Source organism: Marmota flaviventris, chromosome X (assembly GCF_047511675.1).
Source record: "Marmota flaviventris isolate mMarFla1 chromosome X, mMarFla1.hap1, whole genome shotgun sequence".
Taxonomy (NCBI): Eukaryota; Metazoa; Chordata; class Mammalia; order Rodentia; family Sciuridae; genus Marmota; species Marmota flaviventris.
In genome coordinates, this window is record NC_092518.1 from 88,316,036 (window position 1) to 88,335,319 (window position 19,284).

Sequence of the window (19,284 nt, forward strand, 5' to 3'; positions counted from 1 at the left end):
CCCAGCCCTGTTGGCATCTATTAGTTGGAGGTGGGGAGAACTTTCCTAACTATGACTTGAAACCCAAGATTGTAAGTAAAAATATTGATATAATTGACTATATAAAATAAAAATAACAATACTGCATAGCAAAAATATGATAGCCACTAGAAAGACAATGGGGGAAAATTGACAGCTAACACCTCCAAAATGTGTTGATTTCCTATCTATATAAAAGCTGATATAGAGACATTAAAAATCCAATACTACCATCAACAATATTTAAAAGGTATAAATAGCAAGAAATTTAAATTATCTTTAAAATTACAAAAGGAGGCACAAACTAACTTTCTTTTTTGGGGGGGTGCTGGGGCATCAAACCCAGGGCCTCATGCATGTAAGGCAAACACACTACCTTGGAGCTACATCCCTGGCCCCTCAAACTTTCTTTAAATAAGAGAGATACAACTAAAACTGCAGTAAGGTATGATTTCTCAATATTAAATTGACAAAGATTGAAAAGTCTGTCAATACATTCAGTTGGTGAGGATGTGAAATGAAAAAAGTACTTTCTACACTGCCCATTGAGATCAAAATGATATGATTACCATAAAATGATTATTTTATTTTATTATTTTATAGCTCCCATTGCTATCAATTACAATTTGTTGAACCTGTAAGTCTTACCTTACCTGATAAAAGATCTTCAAAATGTGATTAAGCTAAGCATGATGAAATAGGAAGCTCATATGAGATTGTTGGGTGGGTCTTATAAATAGTCACAAGTGTCCTTAAGAGAGAGGAGAGAGGGAGGCTTGACATTCGTAGAAAAGGAGAAGACAGTATGACCATGCAGGCAGAAATTGGTGAGGGGGCAGCAATAGGCCAAGGAATGCTGGCAGCTATGAGAAGCTGGAAAAGGTACAGTGCAGATTCTTCCATGAAGCCTCCAGAGCATGGCTCTGCTGACACCTTGATTTTGGCCAATAAAACAAATTTCTGACTTCTTCTCTTTCCAGATCTCCGAGAAAATTAATTTATCTTGCTTCAAACAACTAAGTTTGTGGTGATTTGTTACAGTAGACACAGGAAACTAATGTAACTGCCATGAAGGGAAATTTGATAATATCTCCCAAAATTGTATATGCTTTTATTCTTTGACTCACTAAACCAATTTCCAGAAATTAAAAAAAAGTGCATGTATGTGTACTGTCAATAACAGAAAATTGTGGTATAGATACAAATATGAATATATATATATATGTGTGTGTGTGTGTGTGTGTGTAATATATATTCATTGTGATGTTACTTTTATTGCAAAAGAATAAAAGAAACCTAAGTATCCAAAGATAGGAAGTACAAGAAAAAGGAAACAACACCCTCATCTTGATCCTAAAATATGCTAGGAACTATATAGGGCAGACATAATGCTCAGTAATTAACTTTAAGGACACCTTACAATACACATTCCTAGAAGATTCAGCAATATACAAAGTTATATAGACAAATACATAGACTCAGCCTCCTCATCATCCATGATTCCAAGAATTTTCTGAGGTGAATTTACTGGGGGGAAAAAATTACAACTTCACATTTTTCACAGATTCAAATATAGCATACATAAAGTTGAAAGCTACTAAACTATATTATTTTAGCAGTCAATATTTCAGAAAATGATTTGCAATATTGTCTCTGGGACATTTTTTCTATTTCAATGTATGGCTAATGATTTCTGAAGATGGTATGGAAATACATGTCCATGCCTATTAAGTATCAAACAGTATCCTACAATAGTATATACTTTCAAACAAAAAAGATTCCTCAATATCTATTTTTAAATATTTGTTTTGATGGTTCAGTGAATATATAAGAATTATAAATGCTATTTAAGAAATAATGCCATTTATAGCAGTACCAAAGTATGAAATATTTATGAATACTCTATCCACATATGTAAAATATTTGTACACTTACCACCTATAAAATATTGCCAAGAAAATTAAGGAAGACTCAAAGAAGTGGAAGACAAATGGTATTCATGGGACTCAGAATTGTTAAGATGTCTCTTCTCCTCAAATTAATATACAGATTCAGTGCAATCTCAATAAAAGTCCTACAAAAAATTAAAAGAAATTTATAAACTGATGTTAAAATCATGTAGAAATAAAAAGGACCTAGACTATAACAAATGACTTAGAAAAAGAACCAAGTTAGAGGACAAATACTACCTGATTTCAAGATTCCTTATAAACCTACAGTAATCAAACTGTGGTTTTGGTATCAAGGTAGGTAAGTATGATACCAAAGCTTGGTCCTTGTCTCCACTGACGATTTAATAATGAGGACAGGTTTTGAGAAAAAGGAAGAAGTTTTATTGATTTATTAGCAAAGTAGAAACACTGGGGACTCCTGTTCCAGAGGCTGATTCTCCCTGCCTGTGGGAACACAGGAATTTTAAGGGAGGAACACAAGAACTGGGATACAAACATTATCAGTAGATATAAGTAATTAGTGTCCAGTGGATGTCCTTGAGAGAGCTGTTGCTCCAGCTCCCAGGTTTGGAGTTGCTTTATTCTTGTGGGCAGTGATATTGTTCATGGTGTGAAGGACATGATAGCTTAGCGTGGGCTGGGAAAAATGTTGGTCTTGTTTCCCCTGCCATTAGGGATGTGGAGAGGATAAATACGAAGAAAATGGAAAAATAAGAAAAAAAAATGCCAGTTTTAAAGTGATCCACCTGTGGTGGTGGGGCAGCAATGTTTACACTCAAAGCATGAAGTGGAACCCTGTTACATCAAAGGAACAGAATAAAGAGTCCAGAAATAGACTCACTCCTGGATGGACAACTAATTTTCAACAAAGGAGCAAAAGCAATTAAGGAGAGAAAGGAAGGCCTTTTCAACAAATGGTTCTAGCACAAATGGATATCCAAAAATGAATTGTGGTACATATACTGTACCACATACAAAACTGAACTCAAACTGAATCTGACACTTAAACATAAAACCTAAATGTGTAAGCTGCTGTAAAGAAACACAGGAGAAAATCCTTATAAACATGGGTTAGGTAAAACTTAGATAAGACCAATAGAAGCATCTTAACTTTAAAGAAAGAAAATTATAAATGGTCCTCCTCAAAATTAAACAGTTTTACTCTTCCAAAAACATGGTTGAGATAATGAAAAGAGAAGCAATGATTGTGAAAAAGCTGGGTACAGTGATGCATGTCTGTAACCCCAGTGATTCGGGAGGCTGAAGCAGGAGGATTGCAAGCTGGAGGCTAACCTAGGCCTCTTATCAAGACCCTGTCTCAAAATGTTAAAAAAAAAATGGCTGGAGATGTATGTAGCTCAATGTTAAAGCATCCATGGGTCCAATACCCAGTACCAAAATTAAATAAAGAAATAAAATAACTTTGAAAAAAAGTGTATGAAAGTAATATGTCTGACTAGTAACATATCCAGAAATTAGAAATCAATAAAAAGAAAAAAAGACACAATAAATAAATAGGAAAACAATGTGAACAGACACTTCACCAAATAATATATATAAATAGCAAATAATCATATGAAAATATGTTCAACATCATTGTTTTAGAAATATAAATTAAAACTACAATGAGATACCACTACACTCCCATGAACATGGCTAAAATTAAAAAAGACTGACCATACCAATTGTTGACAAGCCTGTGGAGAATGAACTCTCATATATTGCTCACAAGAATGAAAAATGATACAACCACTTTGGAAAAGATTTTGGCAGTTTCTGACGATAATTATTTTATGTCTACCATAGGCTCCAGCCACTGCATTCCTAGTTATGTACTCTAGACAAAGAAATCATATATATATATATATATATATATATATATATATATATATATATAGAGAGAGAGAGAGAGAGAGAGAGAGAGAGAGAGAGAGAATTTATACACAATGAAAGCTCATCATCCATAATAAAGTGGATAGATAAAACCAAATTGTGGCATATCTATATAATGGAGTAGTGCTCAGCAATTAAAATGGAAATAGTTAATCATGTAACAATATGGATAAATCTAAAATTAATAGGTTGAATATAAGAAGCCAGACAAAAGTGAATACATATATGAATCTGTTTACATAAAATTATAAGAAAGGCAAAATAATCAATAGTGAGGTAACAGTAGTTGCTTGAAAATGGGGAGGGGTGGGAGAGGCAGGGAGGCTGGAAGGAGATATGTGGGTATGAGGATGGCAAAGGGGCAGGAAAACACTTTTTGGGGGGATGGATATATATTTCCTTTGCTGTAGTGTTGGCTTCACCGGTGCATATAGATGTCAATACTTCAGCAAAGACTTTAAATACGCACAGTGAATTACACATGAATCATACATCAATAAAGTATTGGAAATATACTTGTATTCTTCAGAGATTTGGTGAAATACATTTAAATAGAATAATTTCCACTAAGATGATCCTGTCATATTAATAGATAATCACTAGGTCTTTTTGAGTTTTCCATACAACATATGACCAAAATAGAAGCAATCATTTGCAATGAGGTCTATCTAAATATTTAGGGAAAGGTGATGCACATTTCTTTCTGAAGTCTAAAACTGAAATGGTACAACCTGATAAAATAATCATACTGATATTCAATGTATTTGGTTATTTTAAACAACATAGCTCTGAATTACAATAGGATAAATTCTATTTTAATTAATATTTTTGCAAAACATAAAAAATTATATTAAACTAATCCTTAGATAATTGTTGGTTTCTACAAAAATTTAAGAATGCATAAAACTTGGCTACCAAGGATGATTCAATTCCATATTACAATTTCACAATGCCTTCTAACCAACTGTATATTTCAATACTCATCTGAAGATTTTGATAGGAATCACAGTTTTTTATGCATATAATCAAAAAGTAAATGAAATTTATTGAACATACCTGTTAAATATCAAGTTCCTACCACAAGCTGAAGGATTCATTGCTTTCAGACTAAGAAGCCATCTCTAGGATGAATGAGCCTCAAGGGCTACAACAAAGCATATAAGTTGCCAATGAGACAAAACTCCATTTTCTTCTTCAAATGATGATGTTAAAAGAGCTTATCTACTTTTATATGATTTTGTGAACCTTGTAGACAATATTCAATAACATGACTATGTTTAGCTCTATGAACTCACATGAACCAAGACTCATATCACACCAGGGGTCTCCTGAGCACTGCAGCATTTACATGTGGGGTAGAAGTTCAGCAGCCATCACCACTCAGATCCTCGGAAACTGCCTCCTTCAGACATTTGATATAATAAGCCCAAGAGGAATTTCTCAGGAAAAAAGAGAACCCAAGAATCACTGTGCCTCACAAGAGGAACTGTGTACCTAGTACCATGCTAGGCACTGGTACAACTGGGTAGTGATTATTACAACCAGAGGTACAATGGGCTTCTCACCAGGACCTTTTTATTCTCTGTTACTTATCTCTCATCTGCTAAAAACAAATTTGAAAATGAATAAGAAGTGGTCTAATTTATACAGGCATCTATGATCCTATAATATCCATACAGTACATCACACTGCCTGGGGCCAGGAGGGTTCCATATTTCTCTCCCTCTTGAGTCAGCAGGGCACCAAGACCCAGTGTGGGAACAAGGTGATTTGGGTCTCAGATGCCTTTGTCTCTCCATGCCTCAATCCTCATTGTGGGGCACCCACACCCTCTGCTGAGTCCAAACACCTGAAGGTGGGACACTGCTCTCCAACCATAGCAAGTGGGTCTCCTTTAAAATGTTATCACAGTCACCATAGTGGCCATAATGACATCTGGTTTCTATGGCAACCACAATACACAGATTTGTCCTCAGCACTAGAAACGCCTCTGTACAGGCCTCCTCTCAGTCCCCTTGTCTTTCTCTGAAATCAAAAATACCTTCACCCTTCAGGACACCTGAAAAAGTGCACTAATTAGAGGAACAAGGTTCAGACTCGGGCAATGGGAAGAACTCTGTTCATACCCTCTATGAGTCCAAATACCTGAAGACAAAGCCCTGCTTTTACTGCCAGGCCATGGAAGTCTCTAGTAAAAAATTGTCATGATCACGATGATGACATCAGGTTACTATAGCAACCACCAGCACGGACTGTTCCATCAAACTGGAAATGCTTCTTCTTGGCTCTTTGTCTTCTTGCTTTTCACACTAAGAAAAAAAAAATGCCTCCACTCTTCAGGGCACTACCTGAGAAAATATAATAATTAGAGGGACTAGGCTGGGGCTCAGGCATTTTGGGGAACTCTGCCCAGTTTGGTGGAAAAACACATGCCCCTATTATCAGGAATTGTGTTTACTTTGAAAGTGGCACTAGGGGACTAGTCCCAGCACACAGAAACCCAGCAATAGCTCCAAGGAGTCTTGGAGATGGCTGAGCCATGTAAAATACACCATTCTAAGCAGTTAGCCATCTGGTAGAAAAGTAAGAGACTATCCTTAATTGGTCAAATCTATGACCTAGGATTACCAAACAAATGTCATTCGGGGAATCTGAGTTATTTTAGGAAGGTAAAACTAGAACCCATGGTCAATATAATATAGACAAACACTGTCACCTATTCCTAAGTTTTTATTTCAAAAGGCTTGTGTTTTTAAGGGGCACCCAAAATAGTTGATTCCCCAAATCTAATCCATAAACCAAACAGAGTAAATGATTAAAATCATCACCCTTCCTGCATTTCCAGCAGAGTGACAGACTTGGTGCCCCTTCCTTTTGCTCTAGGGGAGGTTTATGGCAAGATGGAAACAGAAGCTGTCTGAAGTCAGGATTTCTTCTGTCTTTTATGAAAACTTAAACTCATGGTAAGAATTGGGCTGCTTGTACATGGCAGAGAAGGGAGAGCAGCCTCTAAGAATACAGAGAAGGGAGAAGAAAGGAGATTTCTCCCACACATGGATGAGGGAGGAGATCTACAGGTCCTTCCAGAAGGAGGGACCTAAGTACTGCCCCATATCAACACTAGTGGTGGTTGTGGATGGTCTATCTCATCATGAGGCAAATTTTCCTGCTTGGGTGGATGGAGTAGGTTCAGGGGACCTCAAGGCAACAAGTTAGCTAGCAAAACGCTCAGCTCAGCCCTAAGCAATGTGATGAATAAGAGGGCTCCTCAGTTCATATCAGGAGGAAAAGTCCTGACAATGATCACATTTTGTCAAAGATGATCACTTTGCCTTTTTAGTATTTGCTATCTAGTTAAAATTTATTATCTCTTCACTAATGTGTATCCCCAAAACTACATGATGAAAACACCTGTTTCTGTAGATCTGTGCAATAATGTGTTTCTCAATTCAACTCAAAGTGGATCAGAGACTCAGGCACTAGAACAGAGTCCCTGCACCTAATAGAAGAAACAGCAGGCCCAAATCTTCACTTATGTGCATTTATAACAACAAAGATAGTATTCCCTCTTTATGCCTCAGAATATATCCTGGAATAATTATAGTATTTGGCAAAACAAACAAAACCCAAAAAAGCCAAAAAGAAAAAAACCCAACAAAATAAAAACAAATATGGCCACTAAATTTGTATTCAGACTGTGTCCTGTTTAAATCTAAATTCTGAGAACTACATATACACCTGGGAAAGTTGATATAATTTCTTTGCAGATACTTGCCGACATTTAAGGGAAAATCACCAAGTGAGGCCCTGTTAGTGGTTGGAACACTGGAATACTCAGTGCCTCAGACAAATATGCAAGCAGGTCACCAAGCTTAGCTAAAATATCAAAACCCCAAAGCTGCATTATTAGAGAGATTTCAAAAACATTATGTTCAGTGAAGAAAAAAATCAATAAGTAGTATATAAATATAAATATACTACTTATGTAAGAGCTTAAAATAAGTAAAGCAACCATGGGTTTTGTTTAGGGATATAGTCACAGGGGTAAAACGTGGAGCAAAGCAGGAGAATGTCAAAAACAGATTTTGGATAATGGGTCCTTCTGGGGATAAGGCATCAGAAAAGTCATCCAGGTGTATTTACTCTGATGTTTAATTTTACAGTCTTGGTTGTGGACATATCTGGTTATTATGGTATTTATTATACCTTTCAAATGTCTGAATTCTAATATGTTTACATTAAGAAAACTCTATCGGGTTTTATTTATCTCTGATTAACAGGTAGCCCATCATCCTCTTGGTAAATGTGGAAAATGAATTCAGATACCACTATGAATATATCCATAACCATCAGCTTCACCGTGCACTAGTAAAAGTTATCATGTGTTATATTCTCTCCAAGTATCATCTGCACACATATACACTCTATATGCAATGAGTATGAATCCAGCTTAACTGGAATGGATGAATTTTCTGCAGTTGTGTACCCACATGTGTAGGGACTAACATCTACACCCATTCAATAGCTCACAGATCTATAGGTCAGAGGTCTGGCACAGCATGACCTAATTGTGTGCTTAGGGAAAAATCCAGGTATTGGTGTAGGTCCCACTGAGGTCTCAACTGAAGCCTCTGGGGAGTAATCTAATTCCAATATCATGCTTGTTGCTACAGAAATAATTTACTTGTGACTACTGGACTGAAGTCTTCATTTTCCTTATGGCTGTCATCTATGAAGGTTCCTTGCTCCTAGGGACTAGTCCAATTTTCTGCTGTATAGCCACCTTCATCTTCCAGCCAATGATGGTGCGTTGAATGCTTCCTGGGTTGTGAATCTCTGACTTCCCCTACTTAGAACAGCCAGAAAAAATACTTTTAAAGAACTTGACTGAGGCCAAGTGCGATGGCACATGCCTGTAATCCCAGTGGCTCAGGAGGCTGACAGGAGGATTGCAAGTTCAAAGCCCGCCTCAGCAAAAGTGAGGCACTAAGCAAATCAGTGAGACCCTGTCTCTAAATAAAATACAAAATAGGACTGGGGATGTGGCTCAGTGGCTGAGTGCTCCTGAGTTCAATACCCGGTACCAAAAAAAAAGAAAAGAAAGAAAAAAAGAACTTAACTGAGTAGGTCAGGCCTACCCAAATAGTCTCTCTTTTGCTACATAACAGAACACAATCATGGAACACATATCATATTCACAGATTCAAACCATGCTCAAAGAGGAGGAGATTACACAAGGGTGAAGGTCATTGGATGTCATCTTAGAATTCTGCCTTCCGCATGGAGATTCAAGACAATTTTTTTAAAAAATCACTCAAACTTCATCAGTGGTGTCCAGACTGAAACTGGTTTTTGACCCAGAGCTCAGGCCACTATTATAGGGCATCACTGTGCTAGGGTGAGGCCACCACAGGGGAAGTGACTCACCCAAGAATCTGCAGTCAGGGAGGTGTCCAGTGTCTTGACTCTCATCTTTGGTCCAGCATCCATGTTGTCTGCTCTACCTCAGAATCAATGGGAAACTGCGCCTCTGGTATCAAACAGTATGGCAAACTAAGGGGACAGCAAGCATATGTAATAATAGGAAATGGTGCCATAATTTATTCCTCTGTCCCAACCATCAGGTAACACAAACCACAGCTTGACACTGGCCCAAAGCTTACACATTCTGGGATCTATTTCAATGCTTGCTGCTCCCTTTGCACAGGCTCTCTATGCATTTACACTTTTGAGCTTTGGCCAATGACATCTCCTCCTGGGAGGGAAGAGGCAGTGGAAACAGGACTCACACTGTGTCCCATGGGTACTTTTCAGCATTTCTTATTTACCATCAGATGTCAGTGTGAAGGAATGGTGAGTGCCATTTCACATGTGACCAAGCTCAGTCTCACAAAGTCTAAGACTCTCTCCAGATAAGTGGCAGGATAGAAATGAGGTTCCATTTCTTGCTCTCCCCGCAAAAGAACCAGCAGCTTCCCATTTGGAAAATGGTCATTTTCAACTTTCCCAGTACTATGCCCTATATGTAAGTACTCACTCGACAACCCCCCATATTAAAGATGGTGGTGGTGATGAAATCTTTGTGCCATGAGGCCTAACTATAGTGTCACGTGGGTTGGCTGGTCTATGAGTTTAAGTGTACTGAAAAATTGGGAACATGATAGTATCTACAACAAGAGGAAATAGGATGCTGATTTTCTTCTTTTTTTCCCAACTCCTCCAGGACAGAGGAGAACAGCAGGTCCTCCAGTGGTGCTCTCTCTCTCTCTCTCTCTCTCTCTCTCTCTCTCGTTGCTATTTTTCCTACCCCTTTGTGACAGTAGGCGACATAGAGAGAAAGTAGGCATCTAGGTCACCCCTGGGAAGGGACAGAAAGATGATAAATGCTCAACATGAGAATAGAATCCAAAACAGAGGAACTGGAGCCTCTGCCCTGGGTATTGATTCATTCACCAAGAACTTAGTCCCCACCTGTCTATTTTCTTTGTCACCACTCTACCACAGAGCAAAGACACTCATACACAACAGATACATGTGTTCCCAGGTGAGGATAAGAGAGTGAAGAGACTTACCCCCAAGTCAAGAATGTTCCAGAGTTTCTGGTTTGGATATAATGCTTGCCCAGGGAGATCTGTCTGTCTTGCTCCAGCATCATTTCCAGAATACACAGCATGAAGATTTGCTCTCTCCCTTCAGGAGCTCAAGGAAATATGCTTCTCTCATGTAAAACAGGGGATAAAAGTAGGAGACAGGAAAATTTGGGAAACATGAAGAAATGGGGTAGACAGTGACTTCAGATGAATGGTTATGATATAATCAATTCCCTTCTTCCCTACCCCCTTCCCTATTAGGACACTCATTCCACCACACAGAAATGGCATGGATTCACAGTGAAAAGAGAAACACGCCAGCATTTTCTTTCTTGTCTCTACATGCTCTCTAGGCAAATGGAAAATTGTTACTGTATGCTAGAAGAAACTTAAGAAAACATTGCCTTAACCAAGTGAAAACTATGTCATGTGAGCATCATGTAGTACCAGATATGATGTAGCAAGAAGGGTGCTTCAACTCTGTGGTATTGTTTCTCAAAACTCATAAAATTATCTAACATGGAGAAAAACTGACTAAGCCTCATGATTGTCAGGGCCATGAAAGTATTCTAGCAGTTCCTCAAATAGATAAACATGGAATCACCATATGCCCAGCAATTCCCACTCCTAAGTATATACTCAAGAGAAATAAAAACATGTCTATGTCAAAACTTGTAATAAGTGTACACAGCATCATCATTCACAATTAATAAAAAGTGGAAATTATGCAAAGATTAATGGATAAACAAAACACAGTATATCCTTAAAACAGAATGTTATTCATCCATAGAAAGAAATGAATTCTACATGCTAGAATATGGATGAACCTTGAAAATATTATCTGAAGTGAACGAAGCCAGATGCAAAAGATCAAATATCATAATTCCATTTACATGAAATGCTAAGAACAGGAAAATCCATAGAGACAAAAAGCATAACTGTAGTTCATGTGGCTGGGGGTGGGTGGGTGCAGATTTAACTGCACTGAAACACAATGGGAATTTTTCACGTGACAGAAACATCCAAAAGTCCATTATGGATATAGGTACACAACTCAATATATTTACTAAAAATTACCAACTTTAAAATGTGTGATTTTAATTGTCTTTATATTTGCAAGAAAGCTTTTAAAATGTGATTTTTGGCCTAGGGTTTTCTTTTCTTTTTTTTTTTTTTTGGTATGGGGATTAAGCCCTCGGCCTCACATGTGCCAAGCATTCACTCTACCACTGATCTACACCCCCAGCCCCTGGTCATCTGTTATACCCCAAGAACAATCAAAGATTTCCTAAGGTTGCCCTTGTAGTGAAAGCCTGATTTACCTCTGATCTCTTTCACATCTTCCAACTATGGTAGTAACTTAAGAATTGGTCCAAAATAGAGTCTAAGGCCTGTCCTCTGTGACAGGAAGTCAGCATTATTACTTTCCTCATACCTCTCCATACTTTTATTTTCCATATGCTTCCATTTTAGGGAGACTAAATTAGAACTTCCTTCATGAATGTCAGGATGGCACTACTTATCAAAGGGCCACATAGGTGCACACCCTTTGCACCAACAATTTCCCTTTTAGAAGTCTATTTTCAGGACCTAGTAAGGGCCATGAATAAGAATCTGGTTATAAACACTGCCATCCTGGGGCTGGGGTTGCAGTTCAGTGGTTGAGAGTTTGCCTAGCACATGTGAGGCACTGAATTTGATACTCAGCAATGCATAAAAATAAATAAATAAAATAAGGGTCTTGTGTCTATCTACAACCAAAAAATATATATTAATAAATGGAGGCCAGGTGAAGTGGCACACACCTGTAATCCCAGCAGCTTTGGAGGGTGAGGCAGAAGGATCTTGAGTTCAAAGCCAGCCTCAGCAATTTTGCAAGGCCCTAAGAACTCAGTGAGACCCTGTCTCTAAATTAAATACAAAAAGGGCTGGGGATGTTTCACAGTGGTTGAGTGGCCTGAGTTCAATCCCTGCTACCAAAAAAATAAATAAATAAAAGGCAGCAGAAGGAAGGGCTGCAGTTACAGCACAGTGGTTGAATGTTTGCCTAACATGTGTGAGGTACTGGGTTTGATCCTCAGCATCACATATAAATAAATAAAGGTATTGTGTCCATCTATACCTAAAAAAAAACAAAAACAAGAAAAAAATAACAAACACTGCCATCCTGAGAACTCCCTTCCTCTACTTCTGGGCCTGAATTTAGAAAGATAGGCTAAATAGGAGGCAAAGCCACAAAGAGGCAGAAGAAAGCAGAGGGAAGCATGATTGTCAGCGTGCACACACATACAAACCAGGTTCTGGTATGACTAGAATTCTCCCACGACAGTTTGCTGGGCTCAAACAGAGCATATTCATCTCATCTTGCAAACAGCCATGTGAACTCTGCCTCACACTGTGCCCTTCAAGTGGTGTAATGCCATCCCACAGGGTTGATAATGAGGAATATCAGAACACCCCAATTAACACAGTATTATGAAAAGTGACTATCACATCCATAAGATAGAATTCTAGAGGGCAGTAAAAATAAGTTATAATGGAAACAATAGTGAGAGGTGGTATGTTACCTATCAGATTAGCAATAATTCATATTATTTCCAATGTGTAAAGAAACAGATACTTTCATACCACGTTGTTAAGAATATACATTAGTGGGCTGGGACTGTAAGTGGTAGAGCGCTTGCCTAGTACTTGTGAGGTACTGGGTTCGATCCTCAGCACCACATAAAAATAAATAAATAAAATAAAGTATTGTGTTCATCTACAACTAAAAATATTTTAAAAGAATATACATCAGGGCTGGGGTTGTGGCTCGGTGGTAGAGTGCTCGCCCAGCATGTGTGAGGCACCGGGTTCGATCCTCAGCACCACATAAAAATAAAATAAAGATATTGTGTCAAAATAAAGATATTGCGTCTGAGAATATTAAACTATAGTCTCTAATACAAATGGTAAAGGAAGTAAATTTTTATGCAACAATACAAGTAAAATACTTGGCAGCATCTATATGATGAAACGATCATTTGATGTAAAATCAAAAACAACTAAATTGTAATTTAAAATATTTTCACAGAAATGCATTTACATATAAATATTGTCATAATGAAGGTAAAGGCAGGTTACAAAGATCACAGTGACCTGAATTTATATTTTCTCACATATGTCTCTATTTATCCAGAGAATTTTAGCCATAAAAATAAGATATCACTTGTTTCTCTCACATAGAATTTCTCTTCATAATAATGAGAGTCTTCACTTTTTGTCTGGAGTCATCAATATACCCATACACTGGAAGTACCCCCTTTTTCACCCAGTTTTCCATAAAGCTCTGCAGAGTGGGTTTGGGCAAGCCACACCCTCCTACTTTCCTGAATAGCAGTTTAAAGCTGCAGTTTAGAATTCTGTCACGAGGTGGCAATAGCATACCATCATTATCAAATATCTCCACAAAGCAGTTTACACAATGAGCAGAAAAAATGATACCGCCATTGAAACCAGCTTGTACAGAATGATTCTTTTTCTTTCCCAAAACTGGTAAGTGTAAAAGAATACTGTAAAAACATACAATGAAATTCCAAATAGCTCTAGCATGCCTTGGCATTTACCAGTGAGCATAGGGCAGCACAGACCTAACAAGAAGTGACCAAAAGGGGATGGGGGCGTCAGCAGTATGGGCAGCTGTATCCAGGGTTCAGGAAAAGGGATGACTGAGAGTGGGTGTCAGAAGGTCTGGGAAGCATGTTCAGGGGTGGGGTAATGGATGGTGAGGATTCTGGTCACTGGGGGACCCTCTATAGTGTTGACACTTCAATCTACACTGAGGGGAAAGAGATAAATCAGTTAATGCCATGTATATTTGGGGTCAACAGCAAATTGAACTGCTTTGATATACATGTGAATTTTCCAAACAGAACTAGAATCATTTTTTTCATGAAAAGGTATATGTTGTAGGGTAACAAATACGAGTTTATCATATTTGTTACCCTACAAAACATATACCTTTTCATGAAAAAAAGAAAAGAAAAAACTAAAGACTGGGAATGGTGGCACATGTCTGTAATTCCAGAACTCAAAAGGCTGAGGCAGGAAGATGGCAACTTCAAAGTCAGCCTCAGCAACTTAGTGAGGCCCTAAGCAACTTGCCCTTAGCAAGATCCTATCTCAAAATAAAAAACAAAAATAAAAGGACTGGGAATGTAGCTCAGTCCTTTTGCTTTTGTTTGAGCTTGCCAAGAATGTGCTAGGCCCTGGGTGCAATTATCAGTATTGCAAAAAAGAGAAGGAAAAGAAAGATGGGTATCATCTGGTAGCATGAGGGAGACTGTAACTTTGAGTGACTCAAAAAGGGGAAGGAAGTGATGCATGTTGGGAGCTTGGTCCTAATTCCAGTGTTTTCTGGAATTATTGAACTAACAGAAGGAATCATCCTGCATCCATCACTATCTAGGATATCTAAAACTGAGATTGGCTCCAGCCTCCCATCTGATCTGAGAGAAAAATGCAGCTTTGATGCTCAGAGTCCTCTAGGGAGGGTGAGAGAATCTCCTACCAGTCCTTACGTTTTACCTAAAGAAGTGATTTAGGCTTTGTGAGCCTAAGCTTGGCTTGGTAATCTGTGAAATGGGCCTGACCATTCCATCCTTACTGTAAATACTGTAAAAATATACAATGTATGTTTTTACAGTTGACCTGAGGAAAACCTGCCCAGAGAACATGACATAGAACAGGACTTTAAAGTTGAGACATGAAACAGGAGCTGGCTGAGCCTCAGGACTAAGGTAGGTATTGTGAAACCATTCCTCATTGTTTCCCCTACTGAGAACACAGGCAGCTAGATAAAGAATGCAAATCTCTCTCTGATATGCCTTGAGTTCAAAGTTTTAGAGACAGAGCTTATCTACCTTCTTGGGTATTTCATAATGTGATAAGAGCTGTTTCACAACACAGCTCTGAGCAAACCCAAATCTAGTTCATCATAATGGGAAGATAGGAGTATCTGTGACCTAATATGGTGAGCTCAGTGACAGGTCACAGTGGGAAGAAAGGTGTGGTGTTTGCCTAATGGTTGTTACTGGACTGCTCAGTTCATGTATTTATAGGAAACTTCTAGACCCATCCTGCAACTCATCAGTGCAAGGTCCTCAGATGATGCATTATCCAACCACATGACACCAGGATTTCAGCCATTTCTGGAGAGACAGAAATCCAAGATTCACTAGCAATTCTCTCACACATTTGTCCATTCTTTCATTTGCTAATAACTAAATATGTATTGTGCTCATAACCTATACTATTCCATTAGAGGTATCTCATTAACTCCTTATGGAAATGAAAGTGTGAGAAGAGAAATAAATATATGGGCAACTTTAAGGTTTAAATCTGAGATGAGGTGATTCTTCAACGTTAACTTGTAAACTTGCTCAAGTAAGTTTCAAAAAATTAAAGCTATCCAATAATCCCTCCTGGGCATCTCATTACCCATTCAGTGACAGGTTCAATATCTAACTTCCTTTCTCTCCCTACTCCTTCAAATCAAAGGTCCAAAAAGGATTTCTACATTCCCTGTTTATAAATTTCATTTTCCATTCATTCCTTATCCCATTGTATTTGGCTTCCATTCCCATAACTGCAATGAACATTTTCCAAGGTCACAAACCACCTTCTTGTTACTAGATACAATTGTTTGTATAAATATATTAACACAGTGACTATTATTTTTAATGATGTCCTAAAATACGCATGTTTGAATCAACTGCTTCTCTCTCTTAACAATAAATTTTTCTAATATTTTTTAAATGTTGATGAACCTTTATTTTGTTCATTTATTTATATGTGGTGCTGAGAATTAAACCTAGTGCCTCACACATGCTAGGCAAGTGCTCTACCACTGAGCCACAACCCCAGCCCTCTTAACAATAAACTTTTGACAACTTACCAGGCTCTCGAGCATGACTACTGAGTACAAATACAAACTGTCCCACTTCCCAACTGTGCAGTCTTGGGCAAGTCCTTATTGTCTCTATCCCTCAGTTTGTCATCTATATAACGAGGATTAACAATAGTACCCATCTTGTAAGTGTGCTCTAAGCACTGAATGCCTCAATACATAAAGAGGATATGATACATAAGAAATTTTAGGCAATTTTAAAATTTGTTTTTACAAATCATTATTGATCTTACTTTCTTTACAGTCATGATAAAATAGGGTACAGACTGGTGTTTATTCATAATGACATTTGTAACATGTTGTTACTGCAGGGCATGATGGCGCACGTCTGTAATCCTAGCTACTCAAGAGCTGAGACAGGAGGATCAAAAGTTCAAAACCAGCCTTGGCAATTTAGCAAGGCCCTAAGCAACTTAGTGAGACCCTGTTTTGAAATAAAAAAAATAAAAAGGGTTAGGGATGTGGTTCCATTGTTCAGAACTCCTGGGGGTTGGGGATGTGGCTCAAGCGATAGCGTGCTCTCCTGGCATGCGTGCGGCCCGGGTTTGATCCTCAGCACCACATACAAAAAAAGATGTTTTGTCTGCCGAGAACTGAAAAATAAATATTAAAAAATTCTCTCTCTAAAAAAAAAAAGAACTCCTGGGTTTAACCCCCAGTACCAAAAACATGGAGATATATTGTTACTGAGCATATTCATCTCCTAGGGCTGCCATAACAAATTACCATAAACTTCATGGCAAAAAAGAGAAATTTATTCTTGTACAGTTATGAAAACTGGAAGTTTAAAATCAGTGGGTTGACAGGGTCTCACCCTCTCTGAAGACTTAAAGAGGAAGATCCTTCTTTACCTCTTCCAGCTTGTGGTGGCTTCCATTTCCCTGGGTTTGTGGCAGCAGAACTCTAATGTCTGTCTCAATCACATGACCTCCTGCCTGGGTGGGTGTCAAAGTTCTCTATCATTTCTTTTACAAAAACAGAGGTCAGGGGCTGGGGTTGTGGCTCAGTGGTAGAGTGCTTGTCTACCATTTGTGAAGCACTGGGTTTAATCCTCAGTACCACATAAAAATAAATAAATAAAATAAAGTTATTATGTTCAACTACAATTAAAAATATTTTAAAAAAAAAAAAAAGGTCATTGGATTTAGAGCTCACCCTAAATCCAGGATGATCTCATCTCAAGATCCTAAATTACATGTGCACAAACCCTATTCCCCAATAAGTACCTGCTTTCACAGGTACTGGGAGCTAACTCTGGGACAAATTTTGTTGGGAGATGTAATTCATTCAACCCACTACAATAATACAAGCAGGTTAAAAAACTAAAATGAGTTCCTATATTATGTAAACAAATACAAAAATTTAGCCATATATGTATAAATAAACACATGCATAAGAAAACTTATGAAATAATATAATTAGATGAAAGCATTAGCAGGATTTACCTTGGGTTTTATGTTTGGGGAATGTTATTTTATATTACTTCCTATATTTTCTACTTTTACCTATAATACATATCTATTTCTCTTGTAAATATACAAAATAATAAAATAATTAGGAAATAAGCATTTGCTGTCCCACCTATAGGAAAGTCACTCAATGCAAAAGAGGAACATCCCTAAAACTTAGGAAGGGAGACAGGAGCCAAGCAACACTGTTTGTAGTATAACAGGACACATTTCCCCAAATTCCAAACCATAAAGTTTTTTTTTATATATTTTAAATTTCTGCCTAGTCAACTGAGAAAAAACAAGTTACCTCCGCTTCATTCATTTTTATGTGCCCGATTAACAATAAATCTGGTCTTATCTGATGAGAGGCAGTAGCGCATACTGGTTAGGTATCTTTGCTTGATTGCTACATGGCCTACTTTCAAATCTAAGCCTCTCCACTCAATATCCCTGCCCTAACTGTGCCTCAGTTCCATTATGTTAAAGTGGAACATCAATAGGCCCTCCTCCTCAGTTGTAGTGAAGGTTAAATGAACAATGACAGGCTTAACACTGATAATAGTGTCTGGAACTATAGGAAGTCAACAATGAATATTAACCATTTTAATCACTGTTTTTATATCTAATTTGATTACTAGTGTCTTGGTGGCCTTTTTTATTGTTATGTGTATTCAGAGTGATGGACATGGATTGCCCTTCCATGTCTGTCACAAAAAAGCAGTTAACAAGGGTATAAGAAGTATGTTATCAAATTCCTGTTCTTAAATATGGTTACATTTGCACAGAAAAACTTGTGAAAAAAGTTTGAATACACATATTCAAAAAGTTCATTTGAGAGACAAACTCTTTTGAATATACATATATTCAAAATTTAACCATGTTTATTCATGAGTAATTGAATTTTAAGGTTTTTTAAATGATGTTTTTTCCTTTCATGTAATTCCATTTTTATCCATAACAAAAATGTCTTGGTTTTGGAAGTGAGAAAAAAAATAAACACCTCCAGTTCTTCCCCTAGGAAAATGGCTGTTTCCAAATGGAGAACATCTCTAAATCAAGGGAATTAGCTAATAGGGTCATCACAGAACTAACATATAAATCTACCTACACTGACAGCCACAGTTGGGTACAGTTGGGAAATTATAGATGTACAGGGAAAGGGCAAGAGCACGTCTCCACTTCCCAGGATTTTAGTGAAGGTCATGAGATGAAAGTTATTTCACAACATGTTCTCACTTTACTCTGCCACATTGAGATGAAAATGTCCATTTGTTCTCCTCATGTTACCTCCTCTCTGGTTTTCTATGAGGCAGTAGGGGATCTACAGACAAAACCATGCAACAAAACAATATTTCATTTAAGGAGAAACAATAAAAAAGGTCTAAAGAATAAAAAGCCTACCAAGATAGCAGATTAAGAGATACCACCCTTCA

General features: G+C 37.6%; 1 long non-coding RNA gene across 2 annotated transcripts in view; it reads right to left on the reverse strand.

The window, feature by feature from the left end:
- Positions 1-19,284, reverse strand: part of LOC114089707 (uncharacterized) — a 93,415-nt gene that overhangs the window by 67,476 nt on the left and 6,655 nt on the right. For both annotated transcript variants that reach the window (XR_011705685.1, XR_011705684.1), the window contains exons 3-6: positions 10,436-10,576; positions 9,291-9,416; positions 4,920-5,007; positions 1,954-2,092 (exon numbers count right to left, since the gene is read on the reverse strand). This is a non-coding gene — a long non-coding RNA (uncharacterized lncRNA). The remainder of the gene's footprint in view (positions 1-1,953; positions 2,093-4,919; positions 5,008-9,290; positions 9,417-10,435; positions 10,577-19,284) is intronic.